The sequence below is a fragment of the Apium graveolens genome, chromosome 1, assembly GCF_009905375.1.
Source record: "Apium graveolens cultivar Ventura chromosome 1, ASM990537v1, whole genome shotgun sequence".
Lineage (NCBI taxonomy): Eukaryota > Viridiplantae > Streptophyta > Magnoliopsida > Apiales > Apiaceae > Apium > Apium graveolens.
The window spans coordinates 181,176,467-181,184,861 of record NC_133647.1 but is presented as its reverse complement, the minus strand read 5'-3'; positions in this window follow the sequence as shown (position 1 = coordinate 181,184,861).

Sequence of the window (8,395 nt, the reverse complement as noted above, 5' to 3'; positions counted from 1 at the left end):
CACTTTGTGGATGATTTTCAATGTTTATTAGAAACATTCCAAGTAGTTGATATGGTATTACTACATGTTCTCGGTGGTATAGATTGTTTACAGATTAGTAATTTCACAGTGCATCGATGTTCAGAACACCGTGAATGGGCCGGGCATAACAATTAACAATTGATGGAACCATCAAGTGGTACATAAAGGATCATTATGATTTTGACTCAAATTAAATAGGCCAGGTATCACTAGTTTTGCTTTCTTGTATGCTTACTGCCTAAAATATATTGAGTTTTCTAAAGAATTAAATACAAGATATGTGACTAAACTATCCTAAATGTGCAATTTGTGTACCTAAACTACTTATAAGGCATAATGTGTAACTAAACTGACAAATGTTGTGTTGTGTGTGCTTCCGTCAGTTTCTTGTTGTTTATTCATTTGTCATGTTCTATTGTTCTTTCCCTCCCTTTGTTTCCCTATCTTCTCTATCTCCTTGTTATATATGTCTTCATTTTCATTTTTAGTCATAGCAAAAAAATTATGATGGGCATTTGTTATTGTGGTCATTTAGTTGAGCTCAATAAAGCATTAACCTCTGTAGTTTCTGTTGTCTTTTTCCCAAAAGAGGGGAACCTTGTGGGTGGAGGACACTATGGACATTGTTAAAGAGCTTGTCTGTTCCTTACTATCTTACTCGATGCTATGTGCACAATGCGGGTCTAATTATCTTCCTTTCATTCGCATGTCAATTTTTGTCTTACCTCGTGTAATTTACTGATTCCTGATGTGTTTCGACACATGCCAATATGCCATTGTCCTATACTCATACTGGAGAAGGACTTTTGGGAATACATTATTCTGAAATCAGAAAATTGGAAATTCAAAAGATGGCATACCTTTTTCTACTGATTATGTCCTGTTTACGTGCTTATATTAGAGATTTAGAGTTGCTTCTCGAATGAAATGCTCAGCTCTATTTCGTACATGTTTGCCGGTGTCAAGCTTATCATCTTGAAAATATAAAGTGAAAATTATTCTTGTAATTATTAGGTTCATCTACAGATTATTGTTCATCAGTCATTATGAAATCTAGGAATTTATGAGAAGATGATGATAAGTGGACACACTATCAACCACCAAAAGTTTAACATAACAATAATTCTCTTGTTCCCAAATGCACTTGGAGGATCATTCAAAGAAAACAAGAGTGGAAAATATTGATAATATGTACTGCACGTAGAACTTAGATGGCTAAAAATTACTTATATACAGCCTCATAGAGTGGAGTCTCCTCATCGAGTTGTTGATGCTCGCAGAGGGGTCAGGAAGTAGAAACTCACAATACATATCCACAAAAAAAAATTCCACAATATCTTGATAAGCTGGACCAGTGTGAAGTAAATAGTGATACAGAGCTTCTTCTATGTCCATATTATGTTCATCATCATAAGCATCCACCATCTCTAGTTCTTTAATCTTCTCGGGTGAGTCTAGGAACATCTTTTTTGGGCGGGTCGGGTCCAGCTCCAATCAAATACGCAGAGCCAGCAGCAGCGTAACAAACAATACTTAAAGTTCGATCCACTGACTTGACACTTGTGTGCCCAAAAATACTATCACTTTCAAATGAGTAAATCTCAACACTCAAATCTTGCATTCTTTCATCAAACTTTGTGATCACCCTTTACAAACCTAATAACCTATTAAAAATAGTTGAATTGAAAGTCCAACAGCCATTTCCCTTGTCAAAATCAGGTACTACACAGCCTTCATTGATGGCTTAGAGATGTGATCATTTACTAGTTAAGAATCAGATATAACCCTCAATTAATCATGTTCAATAATGCATGTATCACCATTGCCTGCAAGGCTGCAACGGAATAATTGAACGGTCTGTCAAGATGAAAATTACATGCAAGTCACCAAATCACTATATACTTGAGGTCACAGAAAATGTTTCACAAATAAATGTTATTTGGAGCTCAAATCCAGGTCATCAGCTAATCCGGCTTCCTTATCTTTGCTAATAGCAAGCAGCAACTCCAGGCATATCTTTGTTCTGCTCTAATTTTTCATTGAGGTCCTGATTATGGGGGTTTGGCCAATCTATACTGGCAAAACGTAAATTTTATTTTATTTTTAGTTAGTATTCATCCAATCGTCTATTTACTTTATAAAATAAAATAATTTTTTAAATGATTTATAAATTATATTAAAAATTTATTAAGTTACGTTAAATTAAATAAAATAACTTATATTTATTTTTAATTTTAGAAAAACTACAAACTACTTGTTAAATTACTAACACGAATTGACTTATATTCTCTTGTAAACTTTATTTATTTATAAATTATATTAAAAATTTATTAAGTTACGTAAAATTAAGTAAAATAACATATATATACTTTTATTTTAAAAAACTACTAACTACAAAGTAAACCATAACAAGAATTGACTTCTATTCTGTAAACTTTATTTTCTATAGCATTATTTTAAAATAATTAAGTAATAGAAAATGACTTTAGTAACATTTATTAATTTTTAAAATGAAAATTATTGATTTAACGATCGTATTTGTTAGTGTCCATCACAACGTTTATTTACTTTAAATTAAAAAACATATTTTAACAGTAACAGATTTATGGGTTGTATTTAGATTATATTAAGTAATATTAAATTAAGTTTAATAACATCTATTTACTTTTAATTTGTAAATTAATTTTTATCGATAATTAATTAATATTAAATAAACTATATTGAAAAGGCTAATTATAAGATAATTATCAAATTATATTAATTAATTTTAAATTATCTAAAGAACGGATATTTAGTTCATAAGATAGAGATACAATTCGTTTCACAAAAATAAAACTAATATGTTAGATTTCTATATCAAGTAAAACATTGCAAAATTAGAATTATAGTGGAAAATTTCATAACTTATTCGATTCTTTTTAACCACATAACTATTTTTTGCAAGTAACAATTTAACATTTGATATTAATATATTAATTGTAATTCATGTTTCGCACGGATTATAAATAATTCTCTACAAATATTAATTTGATATTTTTAGTCTCGGAACCGTGTTTCGCAGAGGTTATCAACTATCTACACTAATTAGTGTCCCAAATCTTGGTACTCGCTAGAAAATTACACTACTATTTTTTAAAATTTTATGTAACAAAATCTCAACTGACAAAAATTTACTTATACTCTCTCTAAATTTTATTTTCCTTCAATTTTAATTCGTTGCTGAACATTCAAGCGTTGGTTTACTTTAAAATAATCGTATTAGTAAGTTAACATGTCAGATTTATATAAGTAATTAGGTGCATGCATAATTAGAACTATACGGTGAAATTTTAGAGTTATACTTAATTTCGATTTTTTAACTACATATTTTAACAACATTTTATTTATTATATTTAGATCTGTATTTTGCACGGATTACAAATTTCAGTTGTATGCAAATAATAATGTGATACTATTAATTTTAATTTTGGACCCGTGCTTCAGGCGGGTTACCAACTAATATCAATAAAGAATAAAAATTATATGTTTAAAGAGCAAATCCCTACTTTTATACATCACTATACTCAGGCCAACATCAGTGTCATACAAATCGTTGTGGTGCCGTAACAACTGTTAATCCACTATTTTGGCCACTATGATATGTTAAATACATAACACATGACCGGGATTTAAGCACACCGTAAAGTCTGTCAACTAATGAGAGAAGTGACCTCAAAAATTTTTGGGGGAACCAATTTTTGGATCGTTTATATATCACAGAACCCTAAAGAGGGAAGGCGCATTAAAATATATATTCATATCGATTAATATTTGCATGCTTATTTTATAACTTTCAATATGTTGATTTATTAGCCTATTATATGTTGGTTCTTTATCAGCTATATACTGAATTGATCGTATCCTTAAATCTTCCATAAGTCAGATTAATTGTCTGTATAAAATTTTCTTACACATCTGTTGTGTTACTTTGTTTTCTACTATAAATAAAATTAATAGCGTTGCTATTATTTTAGATTTATATCTTTTATTCCTTTCTCTATTTATTCTTGTCGGAGGTCTCATTTAACCTTCAAATTTTATTTCATTTTTACTATTCATGTACCTTTTACTATTCATTAGTTACTATTCACGGCTACTTTTGCTACAGTGTTTTACTGTTCATTTTCCGCCTATTACTGGCTCTGATACCAATTTTTGGGGGAACCAATTTCTGGATCGTTTATATATCACAGAACCCTAAAGAGGGAAGGCGCATTAAAATACATATTCATATCGATTAATATTTGCATGTAGTAAGCAGTAGACAAAAACGAATTCATTATTTTAAATGAAATCATCCCTATTTTAAATGAAATCATCCCTATTTTAAATGAAATCATACTAATTAAACATCATAATCTTAGAGAACATTATTTTATAATACTATCATACACAATAAGATTTAAATCAGAATTTTTACCTCTTACAATAGCTTTCTGGTCACCGGAAGTCTCAACTCACCCTTGCCCTATTATCCTCAACGCTCTTCAAGCTCCTTTGGATATTCTTGGCTGGATGCAGGAGTCCTCACACGGTCTCTTCCATATTGCTATTTCCCAAGGTATTATTTTCGTGAATTAATCCTGATTGTATATGATACATATAAAATAATCTTTTCTATTATTATGATGTATTCTTAGTAGAGTTTATAGAGAGTGAAGAAGTTTAGCCAGACATATTCAAAGAGAGAATTGAACTTCAGAAAATTTTTTGATATCCTTTACATTTTATGTATGGACTTATTTATAGTAGTCCTTCTATATGGTTACAGATTACCGGGATAACCGGTTTCTTTTACATAATTACTAATAATTCTCTTTTGCAGGTTTTTTCCACGAATCTTTTATTTTCTTTGTCTGCCATTTCTTTGTCTGCCATTTCTTCTTTTATCGTCTCTTCATATTTTCTTCATCTTTATCTTCTGTGTCTGCCATGATATCTTGCAGGATCTGTCATCTTTTCCAGGGAATCTGCTTTTCCTTTTCTTCTTTTTCCATTTTTGTCATTTTGCCTTGATATTTTGTTGTTGAAAGGAATCTTTTTTCTTCTGGTAATATAGCTCTTTCATATTTTTTGGTTTTCACCATTCAATTTACAGTGTTTTGGTGTATCACACCATTTTTGTATCATGCAAAGGGATCAAAATTCCCTTTATCATTATCTTTTAGACTGATAATAGGTCTCTTTCTAGGACCTGTTATTCTTTGATAATATTCAGTAGTATGTTTTGCATGATTATATTTCAGGTTTTTTATTTTATCAACCATTATCTCTAATGCCATAGTACCTGAATTTTGTATAGTATTATCATAATATAAGGTTATTATGCTTTCGGTGAAACCTCCACCATGGCTTTCAGAAATGATTATAACTTTCCGAGCTCGTAGTATATCTTGTATTTTGGACCTGAGGGTAGCTAGACCAATGGCTCGTTTTTCACATAACCATTCTTGGAATTTGTTAATATCACAGGGATTTGGCAATTTCAAGCTTTTGGTTTCTCCCACAATATCTGCCATATTCCTTCCTAATTTGAATAGTTGGCATATTACTATGGGTTTTCCAACCAGATCAGTTGATGCATCAAAAACTTGTATTCCGTATGAGCCTGCTCCCATTTCCCGTACCATAGCTTCCATGGATTTGATAATTATACTTGGTAGTTTTGATATACAATACATGGTTTCATTTGTTAAGATCTTGTCAACAAAACCATGTATAAACAGGTTATAGACTATGTCAGGTTTTGTATTTTCACAACAAATATATCTGGGATATTTTGTAGATTTTGTCAGTCTGCAAACATCAGGGTTAGATTTATAATCATAATATTTCATCATTTGCTCATATGTTTTCACTATCTCAGGTGAGTGTTTCAGCCTATCACTCATTGATAAATTTGACAGAGTAGTTGATATGTTGGTTGAAGGTGATGGCATGGTTGCAAGCTTTGATGAAAATGTCATAGGTTTTATTGTAGGGATTGCAACTGAAGCTTGTAGAGTTGTTTTATCTTTTATAGCTTCCATAATTTGTTTCAGAAAATGTTGGTTCTCCTGAACTAGGGTTTCTATCTCCTTTTGGAGTTTGGTGATTTTTTCATTATTGGTTGATATATGAGAAGTGACATCAGTGATATATTTCTCAAAATTTTCCATATCCTGCTAAGAACAACAAACAATTAAATTTTCCCTTTACAAAAACAAAATGCATGACATTCAATGACATTTAATTTTCTAATAATTGATATTAATAATTCATCAATATACCTTCTATTAGGAGTGAAATAATAACCAATGTGTTTTTCTATTTCTAGAAATCCTTTATATGCTTCTTCTAGTTTTTCTGTATTATTTTCATCTAATCCTTCGAGAGCAAAATTTTTTATGAATTCTACAGCTTCTAAAGTAGTAGTCCATATTATTAAAGATCCCGATATTATTTTCCATGGTTGAGCTTGTCTGCTAGTATATTCTATTTTCATTGTTTATTTTCTCTACTAAGATAGTCAGCTAACACATTTTTTGTTCCTGATATATTTTTTATTACAAAATCATAACAACAGAAAAAAGATTGCCATTTTCTTCTTTTATTTAATTCTGGTAATAATTCTATTTTATTAGTAATAAAGGCTTTTACTTGAGTATTATCTGTTCTTACTACAAATTTAACAGGCAATAAATGATAATGAAACTTCTTAATCCCATATTTTACAGCTAATAGTTCTTTTTCATTTATGTGGTAGTTTGATTCATTAGGTTTCCAAGTTCCTCCTGCATATCCACATATATGTGGTTTTTCTTTATCTATGTCATCCTTCTCATATGCTATTAGGACTGCTCCCCATCCTATATCGCTAGCATCAGTATATAATTCTAAATGATCTGTTTCTATGGGTATTCTATGTTTTGGTAAATCTTTCACCTTTTCCTTAAGAATTTTTATACAATTTTCATGTTCTTTTGTCCATTCAAAAGGTTTATTTTTTGTTAGTTCCTGTAATGGTTTTCTTAATTTAGGTAAGTCTTTAATATGATCTGTGGCATAATTTACTATTCCTAAAAACTGTTGTACCTCTTTTTTATTTTCTAATTTATCCTTAATATTTACAATCTTTGTTACTATATGATCTTGTAATTGTATACCTTCTTTATCTATTTTGTATCCTAAATATTCTATCTTATTCTTAAAGATTTCAGATTTCTTTTCAGACAATAATATTCCATGCTGGTTTATTGTTTTTATAAATTGCTCTAAATGTTTTATATGCTCTTCTAGAGTTTCACTATATATTAATATATCGTCTACATATACTATGCAGAAATCTTTTAATTTTCTAAAGATTTGGTCCATTCTTCTTTGAAATATTTGCACCTCTTACAATAGCTTTCTGGTAAGGTAAATATTTACCTATTGTAAGAGGTAAATATTTCAAAGAAGAATGGACCAAATCTTTAGAAAATTAAAAGATTTCTGCATAGTATATGTAGACGATATATTAATATATAGTGAAACTCTAGAAGAGCATATAAAACATTTAGAGCAATTTATCAAAACAATAAACCAGCATGGAATATTATTGTCTGAAAAGAAATCTGAAATCTTTAAGAATAAGATAGAATATTTAGGATACAAAATAGATAAAGAAGGTATACAGTTACAAGATCATATAGTAACAAAGATTGTAAATTTTAAGGATAAATTAGAAAACAAAAAAGAGGTACAACAGTTTTTAGGAATAGTAAATTATGCCTCAGATCATATTAAAGACTTACCTAAATTAAGAAAACCATTACAGGAACTAACAAAAAATAAACCTTTTGAATGGACAAAAGAACATGAAAATTGTATAAAAATTCTTAAGGAAAAGGTGAAAGATTTACCAAAACATAGAATACCCATAGAAACAGATCATTTAGAATTATATACTGATGCTAGCGATATAGGATGGGGAGCAGTCCTAATAACATATGAGAAGGATGACATAGATAAAGAAAAGCCACATATATGTGGATATGCAGGAGGAACTTGGAAACCTAATGAATCAAACTACCACATAAATGAAAAAGAACTATTAGCTGTAAAATATGGGATTAAGAAGTTTCATTATCATTTATTGCCTGTTAAATTTGTAGTAAGAACAGATAATACTCAAGTAAAAGCCTTTATTACTAATAAAATAGAATTATTACCAGAATTAAATAAAAGAAGAAAATGGCAATCTTTTTTCTGTTGTTATGATTTTGTAATAAAAAATATATCAGGAACAAAAAATGTGTTAGCTGACTATCTTAGTAGAGAAAATAAACAATGAAAATAGAATATACTAGCAGAC